The sequence below is a fragment of the Mixophyes fleayi genome, chromosome 9 (assembly GCF_038048845.1).
Source record: "Mixophyes fleayi isolate aMixFle1 chromosome 9, aMixFle1.hap1, whole genome shotgun sequence".
Taxonomy (NCBI): Eukaryota; Metazoa; Chordata; class Amphibia; order Anura; family Limnodynastidae; genus Mixophyes; species Mixophyes fleayi.
In genome coordinates, this window is record NC_134410.1 from 132,687,711 (window position 1) to 132,706,398 (window position 18,688).

General features: G+C 44.7%; 1 protein-coding gene across 1 annotated transcript in view; it reads right to left on the bottom strand.

Moving 5' to 3' along the window:
- SLC2A6 (solute carrier family 2 member 6) overlaps positions 1–18,688 on the bottom strand; it is a 119,967-nt gene that overhangs the window by 65,742 nt on the left and 35,537 nt on the right. The window lies entirely within an intron of this gene.

The window sequence follows — 18,688 nt, forward strand, 5'->3', positions numbered from 1 at the left end:
AGCCACACCCACTATTAAACACAGATTAAAATTAATTTATAAATACAAATTAAAATGAACTATGTTGTAAAAGGATTTATACACCTACAAAGTGTAATCCATCATTTGCGTAAATCGAGGTACAAATAGGTTTATACTCAGCACCTCGCCCATTTGGTGCTTTGTAAAGTGGCTGGCTGGAGGCAGGGGAGATTACACAATATTTATTCCCCCTGTGCCTCTCTGATGTGAGCGGGTCCTAGTGAAATATCCGGGTACGGCCACAGGGGCACGTTAAGGTAACTGTAATCTGCTGCCTTGTTCAATTTAAATATACATTTTTTTTACAATAAAAATCTGTTTTGTATCATTAATGTCTGAAATGTGTAACTAACGCTCCTACTATGCAGTAAGCTGACTGTTCCTTCATCTTTGCTGGGTTACATTATCCTCATCATCACCATTTATTTATATAGCGCCACTGATTCCGCAGCGCTGTACAGAAAACTCACTCATCAGTCCCTTCCCCATCTGAGCTTACAGTCTAAATTCCCTAACATACACAGACAGACAGACAGAGAGAGACTAGGGTCAATTTGATAGCAGCCAATTAACCGACTAGTATCTTTTTGTAGTGTGGGAGGAAACCGGAGTAACCGGAGGAAACCCACGCAAACACGGGGAGAACATACAGCGCTGCAGAAACAGTGGCGCTATATAAATAAATGATGATGAACAACTCATTGCAAGACAGCGCAGTACATCAAATAGTACACTAGATGGTGCAATTGTGTAATGAAGGTGGATGGACTAATGAAATTTTGATTATTATGATATATAAGAGGTCTGGAAGTCTAGTAAATAATTGGTTTCTAGGTGTCCGCCCAGCAGACATAACTGCTAGCCCATTAGTGTCATTTATTATTCTTCTGTATTGTGCTGGGTATGAATAGCAGAGGAAACATATTTTAGACATTCAACCAAATATAAGACCACTAATAAATAAACGTACAAACTGTCAAGCCTCAGATTCGGGTTTGTGTTTCAGTTTGTTTCCCACATACATAAGAGTTACACTGAGCGACCACGGAGGGGAAGTACTAAGAGGAATTATATCTCTGGGAAGACGTCATGGGTGACTTATGAACACAGAATAGTGCTGAGACACGGTTCACATGTGGCCCCTTATTCTGTGATGTCATATGCAGACATCACATGTGTACTGAGAATAAACCATCAATAAATGAAAGGACCAACTAGACGGATCTGCTGTCAACATTCTGTTACTGGTGACACGAGGTGACACTAACCCTATACAACAAATGGCTCAGTCTCATCTACCAGTGCAGCACAATAGAAAAGGTGATGAAAACCATACAGACATCTAATATGTAGTTTTATACAGCCAATGCAATATATTAGAAATTATTACGTCAAAGGGTTATAAGTAAACTAGTATTTAAAGCAAGGCCTATACTAGGGGCCGACGTACAACAGACAGAGAGCATTCCAGGGGCCGACGTACAACAGACAGAGAGCATTCTAGTGACCGACATACAACAGACAGAGAGCATTCCAGGGGCCGACGTACAACAGACAGAGAGCATTCTAGGGGCCAACGTACAACAGAGAGCATTCCAGGGGCCGACATGCAATACACAGAGCGCATTCTAGTGACCGACATACAACAGACAGAGAGCATTCCAGGGGCCACCGTACAACAGACAGAGAGCATTCCAGGGGCCGACATGCAATACAATACACAGAGAGCATTCTAGTGACCGACATACAATACACAGAGCATTCTACTGATCTTTTTGCCATACAGAGAGAATCTTAATAAACAATATACAGAAAACATAGTGAGCATTCTATTTATTTCTATACAATACACATTCGAGTGGCTCATATACAAAAAAAGAGAGAGCATTCTACTGACCGCTATAAAATATAAAGCAGTGATAGGCAACGTGATACACCACTGGGGCAATATGGGTGGCCCTCTAAACTTCCAAAAAGGCCGCACATTACCCTTAATCTCAATAATTAGCAAAAACAATATATTTAATAAAAGAAAGATACACCTACCTATTTTACACACGTTACACGCTATAACAAGTAAATCACTGCAAACTGTGGTTTCGTCATTTGACCTAAATGATCAGGATACCCGATACCCTAATGGATCTCATGTAATATGGTAAAAACAAGGTTGAATAATGCCCCCCGTTGCTGTGTGTTACGTAACCAGACCACATACATGTGTCACATACTTGTACACGGATAACAATGCGCAGGCACTTTATACAGCAGACATAGTGTCTATAGCAGGCCTGTCCAACCTGCGGCCTTCCAGCTATCAACAGGTTGTCTACTGGCAAAGCATGCTGGGGCTTGTAGTTTCACAACATCTGGACGGCCAGAGGTTGGACATGCCTGGTCTATAGATATGGAACATTTATTTGGATGGGATGGATCTGGTCTCCACGGCCTTTTACATCAATATATTTCTGTAATAAACTTTATGCAATAAAAAAGCTGTGTAATTTATGTTACTATAGGACAGAAACAAGCAGATCCTTCTGACTAGGCCATTAATGTGAGTGGTCAGCACAGATCTCATTGCTATGCACAAATAGGTATGATTATGTGGATGACTATGGAGTCTGTGCAATAGAGTTTGCACAATGTGATTAGCAATGCAGTCTGTACAATACAATTGCCATTACAATGCAATTACTATGCAATCCTATTGCAAATAAATGTCTTATTTGTCAGGCAATGGTATATGTGTATACTGACAAAGTGGAATAAGACCCCCACAAATATTGCATACATTGCACTAATAATTGACATGAAGATTAAATGGAGATTGCCTCCCCTGTGTGTAGGCAACAACTGCACATTAAAGGATTAAAAATAAACAAGAGTCACAGGATAAAGGTCAATTAAAAGTGACTACTGTGGATACTTAAGGATCATAGAAGTATGATTCTTACTAGCACCTGTCTGGTAAAGATAATGGGAGTGGTAGTCTGAGACCAGCTGTCAAACCACAGACTGCTTCCCTGGTCCTTCAGTGAGATCCTGATTTACAGGATGCTGAAGGAACAAGACAAGAATGAAACAGTTACTGTGTGTGAACAGATAGGGATCTGTAAGTCCCTCTTGGCTGGTACCCGCTCATTGCTGAGATGGAGATAAAGTTACCAGTCTAAACACCAGGCTGGATGAGGCTTAGCCTGCATGGCCTCTTCCTGAGTTGAGCTCTCTCTGCACCACGCAGAGAGGAGGCGGTGAGAGGGGATGGGGGCTGCAGCTGTGCCCCGAGGGCTGTTCCCAACCTGCGTCATTACTCGTCGCAGGTTGTTTTGAAAAAAGAAGAAGAAAAAAAGACTCTTGAAATTAAAACGTCTTTTTACTGCCAGAAACAACTCATCTGGTCTCTCTCTCTTTCCCCTGGTAACTCTCAGTCCATCAGTGTCTGAGTTCTCATCCTATCCGTTCTATTCTAAATCTCACTGCTACCACAATTCATCTATTCTGCTACAGCTGAAGGCCAGGGCTGAGCACATCTCACCTACATGTATCGCCTATCTGCCCAGTGCGTGCTTCTACCCAGCATTGCACTATATACAATGTATCAAAGGATTGTAATCTGCCCAGTGCGTGCTTCTACCCAGCATTGCACTATATACAATGTATCAAAGGATTGTAATCTGCCCAGTGCGTGCTCCTACCCAGCATTCCACTATATACAATGTATCAAAGGATTGTAATCTGCCCAGTGCGTGCTCCTACCCAGCATTGCACTATATACAATGTATCAAAGGATTGTAATCTGCCCAGTGCGTGCTCCTACCCAGCATTGCACTATATACAATGTATCAAAGGATTGTAATCTGCCCAGTGCGTGCTCCTACCCAGCATTGCACTATATACAATGTACCAAAGGATTGTAATCTGCCCAGTGCGTGCTCCTACCCAGCATTGCACTATATACAATGTACCAAAGGATTGTAATCTGCCCAGTGCGTGCTCCTACCCAGCATTGCACTATATACAATGTACCAAAGGATTGTAATCTGCCCAGTGCGTGCTCCTACCCAGCATTGCACTACATACAATGTACCAAAGGATTGTAATCTGCCCAGTGCATGCTCCTACCCAGCATTGCACTACATACAATGTACCAAAGGATTGTAATCTGCCCAGTGCATGCTCCTACCCAGCATTGCACTATATACAATGTAATCTGCCCAGTGCGTGCTCCTACCCAGCATTGCACTATATACAATGTATCAAAGGATTGTAATCTGCCCAGTGCATGCTCCTACCCAGCTTTGCACTATATACAATGTAATCTGCCCAGTGCGTGCTCCTACCCAGCATTGCACTTTATACAATGTATCAAAGGATTGTAATCTGCCCAGTGCGTGCTCCTACCCAGCATTGCACTATATACAATGTAATCTGCCCAGTGCGTGCTCCTACCCAGCATTGCACTATATACAATGTATCGAAGGATTGTAATCTGCCCAGTGCATGCTCCTACCCAGCATTGCACTATATACAATGTAATCTGCCCAGTGCATGCTCCTACCTAGCATTGCACTATATACAATGTAATCTGCCCAGTGCGTGCTCCTACTCAGCATTGCACTATATACAATGTATCGAAGGATTGTAATCTGCCCAGTGCATGCTCCTACCCAGCATTGCACTATATACAATGTAATCTGCCCAGTGCATGCTCCTACCCAGCATTGCACTATATACAATGTAATGTCCCTAGCGCGTGCTCCTACCCAGCATTGCACTATATACAATGTAATCTGCCCAGTGCGTGCTCCTACCCAGCATTGCACTATATACAATGTAATCTGCCCAGTGCATGCTCCTACCCAGCATTGCACTATATACAATGTAATGTCCCCAGCGCGTGCTCCTACCCAGCATTGCACTATATACAATGTAATCTGCCCAGTGCATGCTCCTAACCAGCATTGCACTATATACAATGTAATCTGCCCTGTGCGTGCTCCTACCCAGCATTGCACTATATACAATGTAATCTGCCCAGTGCGTGCTCCTACCCAGCATTGCACTATATACAATGTAATCTGCCCAGTGCGTGCTCCTACCCAGCATTGCACTATATACAATGTAATCTGCCCAGTGCATGCTCCTACCCAGCATTGCACTATATACAATGTAATCTGCCCAGTGCATGCTCCTACCCAGCATTGCACTATATACAATGTATCGAAGGATTGTAATCTGCCCAGTGCATGCTCCTACCCAGCATTGCACTATATACAATGTAATCTGCCCAGTGCATGCTCCTACCTAGCATTGCACTATATACAATGTAATCTGCCCAGTGCGTGCTCCTACTCAGCATTGCACTATATACAATGTATCGAAGGATTGTAATCTGCCCAGAGCATGCTCCTACCCAGCATTGCACTATATACAATGTAATCTGCCCAGTGCATGCTCCTACCCAGCATTGCACTATATACAATGTATCGAAGGATTGTAATCTGCCCAGTGCATGCTCCTACCCAGCATTGCACTATATACAATGTAATCTGCCCAGTGCATGCTCCTACCTAGCATTGCACTATATACAATGTAATCTGCCCAGTGCGTGCTCCTACTCAGCATTGCACTATATACAATGTATCGAAGGATTGTAATCTGCCCAGAGCATGCTCCTACCCAGCATTGCACTATATACAATGTAATCTGACCAGTGCATGCTCCTACCCAGCATTGCACTATATACAATGTAATGTCCCCAGCGCGTGCTCCTACCCAGCATTGCACTATATACAATGTAATGTCCCCAGCGCGTGCTCCTACCCAGCATTGCACTATATACAATGTAATCTGCCCAGTGCATGCTCCTACCCAGCATTGCACTATATACAATGTAATCTGCCCAGTGCATGCTCCTACCCAGCATTCCACTACATACAATGTAATGTGCCCAGCGCGTGCTCCTACCCAGCATTGCACTTTATACAACGTATCAAAGGATTGTAATCTGCCCAGTGCATGCTCCTACCCAGCATTCCACTACATACAATGTAATGTGCCCAGCGCGTGCTCCTACCCAGCATTGCACTATATACAATGTAATCTGCCCAGTGAGTGCTCCTACCCAGCATTGCACTACATACAATGTAATGTGCCCAGTGCGTGCTCCTACCCAGCATTGCACTATATACAATGTAATCTGCCCAGTGCGTGCTCCTACCCAGCATTGCACTATATACAATGTAATCTGCCCAGTGAGTGCTCCTACCCAACATTGCACTACATACAATGTAATGTGCCCAGCGCGTGCTCCTACCCAGCATTACACTACATACAATGTAATGTGCCCATCGCGTGCTCCTACCCAGCATTGCACTATATACAATGTAATCTGCCCAGCGAGTGCTCCTACCCTGCATTGCACTATATACAATGTAATGTGCCCAGTGCGTGCTCCTACCCAGCATTGCACTACATACAATGTAATCTGCCCAGTGAGTGCTCCTACCCAGCATTGCACTATATACAATGTAATCTGCCCAGTGAGTGCTCCTACCCAGCATTGCACTATATACAATGTAATGTGCCCAGTGAGTGCTCCTACCCAGCATTACACTACATACAATGTAATGTGCCCAGCGCGTGCTCCGCCCCAGCATTGCACTACATACAATGTAATGTGCCCATCGCGTGCTCCGCCCCAGCATTGCACTATATACAATGTAATGTGCCCAGTGAGTGCTCCTACCCAGCATTACACTACATACAATGTAATGTGCCCAGCGCGTGCTCCGCCCCAGCATTACACTACATACAATGTAATGTGCCCAGCGCGTGCTCCGCCCCAGCATTGCACTATATACAATGTAATGTGCCCAGCGCGTGCTCCGCCCCAGCATTGCACTATATACAATGTAATGTGCCCAGTGAGTGCTCCTACCCAGCATTACACTACATACAATGTAATCTGCCCAGCGCGTGCTCCGCCCCAGCATTGCACTACATACAATGTAATGTGCCCAGCGCATGCTCCGCCCCAGCATTGCACTATATACAATGTAATGTGCCCAGCGCGTGCTCCTACCCAGCATTGCACTATATACAATGTAATGTGCCCAGCGCGTGCTCCGCCCCAGCATTGCACTATATACAATGTAATCTGCCCAGCGCGTGCTCCGCCCCAGCATTGCACTATATACAATGTAATGTGCCCAGCGCGTGCTCCTACCCAGCATTGCACTATATACAATGTAATCTGCCCAGCGCGTGCTCCGCCCCAGCATTGCACTATATACAATGTAATGTGCCCAGCGCGTGCTCCGCCCCAGCATTGCACTACATACAATGTAATGTGCCCAGCGCGTGCTCCGCCCCAGCATTGCACTACATACAATGTAATGTGCCCAGCGCGTGCTCCTACCCAGCATTGCACTATATACAATGTAATGTGCCCAGCGCGTGCTCCTACCCAGCATTGCACTATATACAATGTAATGTGCCCAGCGCGTGCTCCTACCCAGCATTGCACTACATACAATGTAATCTGCCCAGCGCGTGCTCCGCCCCAGCATTGCACTATATACAATGTAATGTGCCCAGCGCGTGCTCCTACCCAGCATTGCACTATATACAATGTAATGTGCCCAGCGCGTGCTCCGCCCCAGCATTGCACTACATACAATGTAATGTGCCCAGCGCGTGCTCCGCCCCAGCATTGCACTATATACAATGTAATGTGCCCAGCGCGTGCTCCTACCCAGCATTGCACTATATACAATGTAATGTGCCCAGCGCGTGCTCCTACCCAGCATTGCACTATATACAATGTAATGTGCCCAGCGCGTGCTCCTACCCAGCATTGCACTACATACAATGTAATCTGCCCAGCGCGTGCTCCGCCCCAGCATTGCACTATATACAATGTAATGTGCCCAGCGCGTGCTCCTACCCAGCATTGCACTATATACAATGTAATGTGCCCAGCGCGTGCTCCGCCCCAGCATTGCACTACATACAATGTAATGTGCCCAGCGCGTGCTCCGCCCCAGCATTGCACTACATACAATGTAATGTGCCCAGCGCGTGCTCCTACCCAGCATTGCACTATATACAATGTAATGTGCCCAGCGCGTGCTCCTACCCAGCATTGCACTATATACAATGTATAGAAGCATTATAATCCTGAAAATTTTTGTCTCCACTACTTATTTATTTCATTATTCACTTATATACAAAAAAATACATTGATCCTCTGCACCCACCAGTTACAACTGGGGTGCAAGAGGCGGTTGCCCACACGGAATAAACAAAGAAACAGAGATACTCTGCACTCACGTACTACACAATCAGTGCTGTACTACCTGCTTTTCTGCATTAAAAACAGGGCATGTTAGATGCACATATTGCAATATATATTAAGCTGACCAACTCACACCAAAGTCTTCCCCTTGTAGCCAGTCCTAACATGATGCATTGCCAGGCGTTTATCTGGGTGTAGCTAAGCTGCTCACAGTTTATAAGGACAAATCTTCACCAAGCATTATCAACCTTAGGACACCTGGGACTCACCTGATACAAGTTAAATGTCATTTAAATACAGAAACAGAAATGAGGTGCATGACAGCTGTGACTTACCATGTAAAACCAAAAAACATTGATACTCTATATATACACATACAGCACCATAATATTGTATTTAGGCCTAGAACTGTAAACTGTAATTAGTAGAGTTCCATTTGACACAGACAATTTACACATGATTAGCTTACCTCTAGAGACTTTCAGAACATTGCTCTGTTCCATCTACCCCCTGACAGATACATAGTGATATATACTGCAGATTATTACATTACTGACCTCTCTAGAGACTTGCAGAACATTGCTCTGTCCCATCTACCCCCTGACAGATACATAGTGATATATTCTGCAGATTATTACATTACTGACCTCTCTAGAGACTTGCAGAACATTGCTCTGTCCCATCTACCCCCTGACAGATACATAGTGATATATTCTGCAGATTATTACATTACTGATCTCTCTAGAGACATGCAGAACATTGCTCTGTTCCATCTACCCCCTGACAGATGCATAGTGATATATTCTGCAGTTTATTATATTACTGACCTCTAGAGATCTGCAGAACATTGCTCTGTTCCATCTACCTCCATATTAATATATTTTGCATGGCTTCATAACTGGATGTTCATTTCACCTCTTACTTCTGAAAGCAGCTTCTGTTCCTTAAATGAAATATAAAATCAGTTTATACATACGAGAGTGGTAAATGGAAGATAACTCTCAATCTGCGCTGCCATGATGACTGGATGCCACATGTGTGGTCTGCCGGATATTGTGGAAACAAGCCCAGGCTTTCGGGCACTGGGGCAGGTTGAAGAACTGGGAAGGGGGGGGGGGGGCTGCTGATTCAAGTACAGAGGTCATTGGGCATGGGGAATGTTTTATTACAGGGGGTGAGGGCTCTTATAAACGCGCCTAGAGTCCTACAGAGAAGATTATAAGTGACACATGTAATAATGTCCCAATGTCTCCTAACACTCATTAAGCCATAACAGAAGAGAAAACATAGCAGTATTTTTGGCCAACAACTGAAAAGTTTAGTTCGGTGGTAGGAGTTTTGCAGGGGGTAGGAGTTGTGCAGGTGGTAGGAGTTTGGACTTTGCTGATGATCACAATGTGCCCTATAAAGCCTTCTGCCCACACACACTCTCAGATTAGGAGACCAGGCACGGACCCTAATGTATCCTGGACGGACGTCCGCATGGGTTGGGTCTCATACATTAGCTCTAATGATGGAAGGATGTGGGACAGACATTCAAGGAAATATGCCAGTGTATATAGAGTAACTTTGATTTAATATTCTGATTATCTAGATCTGTTCTGCTGACACTACTATAGAGATGAATTTGTATTATATTCTGGTTTAGATCCACTTTAAAGGATCTCTGTTACTACAAATAATTCCAGAAGGAACCCACTCCCAACCTGCAGGTGCTTGTACCAAGCACAGGAAGGCTCATGTGTCCATTCAGCAAATAACATCCGAGTATAGTCCGAGATATATATAAATCATGCAGATCGATTCACTGCATATTATCACAGAAACCACCAGTTTAAACAACGGTCAGAAGAACAATCTAATCAGCAGGATAAGATAATAGGCTGCAGTACGACTGGAGCTCAGTGGTACAGCGATCACAGGCCATGGACTACCCAGCAGTAAAGGAAGCAGAGATGTCAGATTTTTCACAATGTTCTTGATAAAAAGGACCAACCTGAAGAACTTGCAGTCCTGAGAGAATTGTTCTTGTGGTTCTGCAATGTTGTGGGGCACATTATCCTGGCATGATCTGGGTGCAGACCTTCCTTTAAGAGACAAGGCTAATGCTAATCAATACCTAATGGAACGAAGTGATCATCATCACTCCATGTTGCAGCATTTCTCCTCTGATGAGAGGGGTGTCTTCCAGAATGATACAGCACTTGTGGCCGCCCAATGGTATGATGAGCAGGACACCAATGTTATCCATATGTATTCTCTCACCTGATCTGAACCCGATGGAGCATTTATGGAACTACACCTGAGACTGCACGATCCACCCCCATCCAGCAGGTGGAATGATAAAGCTGTGTGTCTCTCCTACACAATTCCACATATCAGAATAGTCAATGTCACATCATGGACAGGCTGTACCCCCATCCCATCTGTGACTGTGTATAACATGCTGTACTGCAGAACCACTGAGAACAATTACTGCTGTGATATGAGCTGCCAGCGTGTTCTATCCAAGAGGATCTCAGACATGATTGTAGCAAACCGGATGAATTTACACATGGGGGTATATTTACTAAACTGCGGGTATGAAAACGTGGAGAGGTTGCCTATAGCAACCAATCAGATTCTAGCGTTCATTTATTTTGTGCATTCTACAAAATGACAGCTAGAATCTGATTGGTTACTATAGGTAACATCTCTACTTTTCATACCCGCAGTTTAGTAAATATACCCCTTAGCCTGTGTATACAATACCCCCCACCCCTTCTGCTTTATCCTTCCTCTGTTCCAACCACCCCTGCACCCTATCTGTATCAAATAAATACATGGAACAATTCTGCCCTAACTGAGTTAAAGGTTAAATGTACATAAAACATTATAAATATAACCTATTGAGTTTGGAATACACATATCTTAGTTCATAGCCTACTTTTTGTTTCAGGTGGATCTAATGCTTCTTTTGTTAGAATACGGACAAAATACCAATTTCTGGACAGCAAACATGAAGACTTATCACCAGACGTGTGCTGTAGGTTATTTGCGGACACCGGAACGCATAGAGGAGAATTCAATTGGCCGAGTTACTGCCGAAAGTAATGCAGCCTGCGCTCTATTACTGTTATACAGTAATTTTATTGCGGATTTCCGCTCGTGGCTCCCGGAGCCGTACCAATGGTAATAATGCGCAGTATCACCATAGTAACGGTAATAATGTACAGGCCCCGTTACTTTCTGCAGTAACGCAGGTAAAATAATTCCTCCAAAGAATTCACCTACAAACACTTGGCCAAGGTTTCCTATTCACTCAGTCAACCAGCATCCGATGATTAGAGGACGCCAGACAACAAACCAGAGAAAAGACCTCTATGCTGGCTGAAATACGTACAGGAAAGAGGAGATTAATATCTCCATAATCTACAGGTTGTAGATCAATGTCTTAAGTCTCTCTTCATGTACCCACAGCAAAATATGTGGAAGAATGTCTGTAATTACACGCAGGTGGATTCATATACTATGTGATACAGGACAGGCTATAAACATGACAATATGTCGTATAAAGACAAGCGGCGAGATGCATATGCAGTATGGACTGGACCAATTCTCACAGGAAGGAAACCTTGTTGATTGTCAGCTCTTTCATGTACATTCTTGGTAAGAAGACTTTCTGCAGTATTGGAACCGAGCCTGGCGACATTACCAGCTGCCAATAGGCACAGGACATAATCTGCAACTTATTCCCATGTGACATATGTCCCCCCCACTCTCACCTTGCCACATATGACCCCCCCGCCCACCATTGTCCTCTTATGCCATATTCCCTCCCAACAGCATCAAGTACTTACCTGGCACGGTATACACTGGAGGAGAGATCTGGGGGTAAATGTATCAGGCTACGAGCTACGAGTTTGAAAAGTGGAGATGTTGCCTATAGCGACCAATCAGATTCTGTCACTTTGTAGAATGCACTAAATAAATGATAGCTAGAATCTGATAGGTTGCTATAGGCATCTCCACTTTTCAAACTCAACAGAAACTCTTAGCTTGATACATTTACCCTCCTGGTCTTCTCAGCATCTGCCACATCTGGTGCTCTACAGGAGTATGATCTCTGCGCAGAGCGCCGGTGCCTCCCACTGATGATGTCATTGGCCTTCTGCACATGCCGCCAACAACTGTGGCGATGTCAGACATCTATAGTCGCACAACTGCAGTGATGTCAGACATCTATAGTCACACAAGTGCAGTGATGTCAGACATTTACAGTCGCACAAGTGCAGTGATGCCAGACATCTATAGTCACACAAGTGCAGTGATGTCAGACATCTATAGTCACACAAGTGCAGTGATGTCAGACATTTACAGTCACACAAGTGCAGTGATGCCAGACATCTATAGTCACACAAGTGTAGTGATGTCAGACATCTACAGTCGCACAACTACAGTGATGTCAGACATCTGTAGTCACACAAGTGCAGTGATGTCAGACATCTATAGTCGCACAAGTGCAGTGATGTCAGACATCTATAGTCACACAAGTGTAGTGATGTCAGACATCTACAGTCACACAAGTGCAGTGATGTCAGACATTTACAGTCACACAAGTGCAGTGATGTCAGACATCTATAGTCACACAAGTGCAGTGATGTCAGACATCTGTAGTCACACAAGTGCAGTGATGTCAGACATCTACAGTCGCACAAGTGCAGTGATGTCAGACATCTATAGTCACACAAGTGTAGTGATGTCAGACATCTACAGTCGCACAAGTGCAGTGATGTCACATATCTATATTCGGACACATTTTTACAGGTAAGTGCATGGATTATCAGCCTTCTGATTGGAGGAGCTGGGTGGATCAGGTGCCTGGATTTTACACCCACATGTAAAGACAAGATAAAGGGGTGAAGACACATGTAGCGGGTGTTTCCTGTACTCTGTGAGGGTACACAGCAATTTTCTCCCCACAAACGACTTGATTTTTCCGTGACCTCTTTGAGGACCTGGTCCTTTGCTCCTTTGAGTTCCTTTATTATGGGGGAAGCACATATCTAACCAATGTAATACACAGCTTTCCACACACCACATGTGACAAAGGCAGTCCTGATCGCCCTCACTCTAAGATACATAAAATGAAATGGAGCCGCTATGAGAAGAACAAATGGGTGAAGGCGAGGTCTTAAAAGTTGAGTCGTGCACATTTTACATTGGATTTGACAATAATAAGCGCATTCCCCTATTCAGTGCCTGGGCTGGGCTGTGGGACTATTCCAGGATTTGCAGATTACAGGGCCGTGAAGATCTGTATATTTTACTTTTTGTGAATAAGCCTTTCTGTAATTTAGTAATCTGCTAAGGGTGAGTGCAGAGGGTTATGTGTCTGTCATCTCAGATTCCAGCCCTCATTCATGTTGTTTTGTTCTCAAATCAGGATAACACTCAAAATCAGATTTGAAAAAATCTGAATCTATTTGGCTGTAAATGGAGATTTCCACTTCATCGGTATTTCCCACCTGTGCTACAATATGAGCGGCAGAGGCATTATACCCAGCTCTGGAGGTGACACTATGAAGGGAAGCTCTCCACCCAGACCTGTCACCTGCTCCCTCACAGCTCACACCAGCTGCTAAAGTGATTTCTTTGGAAGCCAAGCTCTCTCGGGATGGCAGAGAGTCTTTACATTTTGGATTGAGAGGTGCTGGAAAGCTCTGTGTCCACCGATATTCCTCTGTCTCCCCCGGCACCTTCGCTGCGGCTTTACAAAAACATATCGCTTCCTTGATTTAATATGGGCCAATTATGGCTTTGTGCTGCTAACATCATCATCAGGACTTCCAAGAAAGGCCTTAGTAAAATAAACGAACATACCCAGCATACTGGAGAGAAAGCCAGACAGCTGAACGGATCCTGATATAACTCTTCTGTGACATTAAAAATGTGACCATTTGAGTAGTGTGTGGGGGGAGGGCAGGAGGAGAAGGGGAGGGGGCACCTCAATCACCGTGTCTACCTTACGTCTTGGTATGGAAAATTTGCAAGGCCACAGCAATAAATGTTCTCTCTGCATAACTCAGAGCTGGTTACACATCTGCAGATGGATACCAACTGGAAAGGAGATTACAAGCCCTCAGACTGAGCCCTTTCCTGCGCTGTCTGCCCCTCCTAATGAGGAACAGATTGGCTGGAGAATGGTACCTGGAGCTGTGTCAGACACAGCCTCTCCATGGGGATGTATCCCAGTGTGACAATGTTGCAGCAGGGGTAGCACCATGTCGTGCTTACTGTGTAGTTTACCAGTCTACCTGTATGCGCTGGGAGAAAATACCGTATTACTCATTCTATAGTATCTTACAACAGACATTACTATAGGAACCAGCTTGTAGTCTTATGGCAAAGTTTTATCAAAGCCAACAACGTCTAATCACACACACAATTTTTTAAGTAGATTTTTTAAGCCCGGTACTGGGACGTTTGGTGCACTCCCCCCCCATGTGCTTTTGCGAGCATGCATGGGGGCAGACTAATGCATAGTGATGCCCCCAGCAGAGCAGGGGCCCTGGAAGGATGGACCGGCACCCTGCCGATGTACCAGAAATATCTGTATATTTGAAGGGTGGCGCTCTCTGCCGCAATTACCACACTGCACTGGCCTTAAGCTTTACGTAGGGCATGCTCAAGAAAGATCACTGAAGACATCTAATATTCCCATGCTGCTGCTTAAAATACCCCTCACACCATGCAGGCAGCCTCCGATGGCGAGTGTGGCGCTTGGCTGTGACATCATATCCCAGCTTAACACTGAGGTGCAGCAGCCGACTGCCTAATGGTAGCGACAGCACATTGGGTCTTACCTACAATAATTTCACATTGACTACGCTATGTGAACGCACAAGTCAGGGTTTTCATCCAAGGATACTGTACCAGCTGCTTAATTTTTATATGTAATTTAGGGCAATGGTTTGGTATCTAACATCTTATGTTTAAGGATTTGATATTGTTGAACCATAAAATACGGAGATGGGCCATTCCTTTGCGCCATACGCCATGCACAAACAAGTGGAGAAAGTGAAAGGTCATTTCTCCCGCAGCTACAATACATCAACGTGAAAACAGTATACTGTTTAGGTGATGGATTAAAAACTTTTGTACTTATTCAGGACAGAGTTGTGCGCTTAGGATGAATAATAATGACTGCAAAAGTGATTATTCCACTTGTCCTCGCACAAGGGTCTCCCTGAAACATGACCTATGGGGAAACTGAAGAGAATGATGAAATGTGTAGAGGATGTGCAGAATCCCGTTTTACAGCTATTTCCCATGCTAGCAGAACTGGATGGGATCCGTTATCCGTGTCGCCTGCTTACAGTGATCATTTCTGGACCTGCTGCTAAGTGATTCCGGGTTCTGGTAAGTTAATTGGGAGACGGTTATCTTCTCTACCCACACTGACACCTTTAACGCTTACTAAAGACAATAGGAAATGAGGCTTTCTTCCCGGCGTTGTCCACTTTGGACCCTCACACCGTGACTTGGTTGAGGTAGAGGGAGCTATAAGCTCCAGGCTTCAGTGGATAATTCACACCGAGGGGAAGTGAATGTGGAACTGGATATTACCAGAGCCATGCCAATCCAGCCAGCCTGTGTGCTCAGTACGTCCTTCTCCTCCTGCTGTGATCACCAGTGCTAGTCCGGTAATGGTAGGAGTCTGGGGACCAACAAAGAACTACATGGTGGAGGAAGTATGTAAAGAAAAGGAGATTAAAACTTATTTAAAGTGTAATAAACATAAGTATAAGAACATGAAGGTGACATCTATGCCCCCATCTGTACTAATTATTGCAATGAAGGGCATGCGCTGACATTTTACTTGTATATATACCGAGCTAAGACTAGCAGAGATCTTTCACAAGACAGCACAGACCTGCCATTTCCTTCCAAATTGTCTCTTTTTTGGATTGGACGTATAGAACGGTGTGGACAAACTGTCTTCTTAAGTGTGCCAACACCTAGTCTGTGTATATTTGTTTGGGGCGAACATGGAGGTTTGTGGAATACAGTTCCTCTACGTTACGATGTTTTCTAGAATTTCCTAGCAGCTAAGTTGTTAAATGATTCGTGTATCGATCCAAAGCCTCTCACTCGTGTCAAAGAACGGCTGAGCGAGCTACAGAAGGAAATGAATGCAATTCATTTATCAGGAAAATAGCTCCGAGGGATACACACAGTGATACGAAGTCTACTGCTGGAGGTGGAGGAACGAGCTGCGGGCACTGGGTATGTGCATAATACTATTAACAGGACTATGGAAAGCTCATCACCACCAGTATTGATCTGGTAGTCCCATTGATTTAACAGCTTGTATATCGCTCTTAACCCTTGTGCTGCCAGGCGGACAGGAAGAAATCAGTAATGAAAGTTGAATGTCTCAATGCCCTGTAACATATTAATTATTATTCATACAGCTCAGCAGATTCAATATCACATGAACCAACATTACACTAGTAACTGCAAAGGTGAAGTCATGTTCTGGGCTGAAACAATACTTAGGAGAATTCAGCACTCCTGCTCTAGTCTCCTGGGACAGTGGATTTCAAACGTTTCCAGTTCAAGGCACCCTTAGGGTGTCCAAAATTTTTCAAGGTACCCCTAAGTCAAAATAATTACCAAGTAGTCCCCCGCTTTTCTTACCACTGGCCCTGGCCGAGGCACCATGTGAGATCTCCAAGGCGCACAGTTTGGGAAGCACTGTCCTGGGATCTTCAAAGTGGAGGCCTCTTCTGAGCCTGTGCGGTCTGGTGCACATTCCGAATATGAAGAAGAGGCCTCTGCTCGGACTAGCCTTTGATGTGCCTCATAACCCCACACCAACTGTACTTCAACCATGCATCCTACCATCTCAGAAGAAACCAGAGGCATCATTAGTACACAAGTGCAGCCAGTGGCAGGACAATCAGATCCATATGGGAGAAGCTGCAACCTTGGATGGAGGGGCCGGGTAATGCTGGTGCTCCCCACTCTGAGGACTCAGCGGGAGGCCCCCTCCAAATCCTCGGGACCCCCATGTTATCTCTCACTGCTACTGCTCCGAAAATAGAAGAGCAAAACTCAAGTCCTCAAATCAGAGCAGCCGTGCAAGCTCAAAAGAGGCCTCTCCATGCTCTTCCAGGCGGGCACATCGGCATTGCCGGGCCCCTATCCACACTTTGATACAGGAACCGGCGATGCTGAGTTCTGCCCCTGAGAGCTGCACATGTACTCTCTTGGACACCAGTGGTGAACTTTGTACCTCTTTAATATCACAGGTTCTTACAGACAGATCGGCTACAGCTGAATACTGGCTCAGCTCACATGGCTGTGTGCCACACAAAGAGTCTCAGGGCTAGATTTACTAAGCTGTGGGTTTGAAAAAGTGGGGATGTTGCCTATAGCAACCAATCAGATTCTAGATGTCATTTTGTAGAAAACACTAAATAAATGAAAGCTAGAATCTGATTGGTTGCTATAGGCAACATCCCCACTTTTGAAAACCCGCAGCTTAGTAAATCTAGCGATCAGTCATGTAACTTTGCACCAAACTCAACTACTTTTTGGACCTACCTTCTGGGAGATCCTGTGCCCCAGGGATCAGTGTGTGGTGTGATGACGACTCGCATCATTGCACAGAGAAAGTGAAAAGGGATCCAGAATGGGGCCTGTTCAGAAATTCTGGAGTTTCTGGGACATTTCGGGAGAGTAGGCACGTATGCTTTGCACTAGTGAACTGGTAGTCTGCTTTCTATAGGTGATGGGTACACCTTAAAAAACACAGATGTTCAGGGGGTAAAACAAAACTCATTTGGGTATTAAAGTCTGAACTGGTGTAATATATCACACTATGCACCTTTATATGAACTTGATATAGGACAATGTAGTAGAGGTCATTAAACCAATGATGTAGAAATTAAAATTTTTAATTTAAGGTTCTGGGTGGTTTAGGTAGCTAGGTTCCATTTCAGTCTTATATTACAATGTTCTTGCTGTATACGTCTAATTACGTCTCCGATTTCTTCCAGAACCTCACAGGTTACTAATAACCCCTTGGTTGTCAGAATGGCTCTGCCGTCTCTCTGACCCCCCACCACAGCAATGTGGCCAAGGAGCAACGAGGGAGGAAGCATACTCCCCATCTCCTCTCCCCCCGCTGTCTGCACTGCTTACCCCAGGTTTATTTTGTCTCCCTGTCTCTCCATGTCAGCCTGGATTACATTTGACACTTAAACAGGGTAACAGAGGATTGGGGTGGGCAAATTCTATGGTCACATTTACAGAATACAGAGCGCTTACTGATACTGGCTATGAATTAACCTCTTTGCTGCCAGAATCAATAAAGTT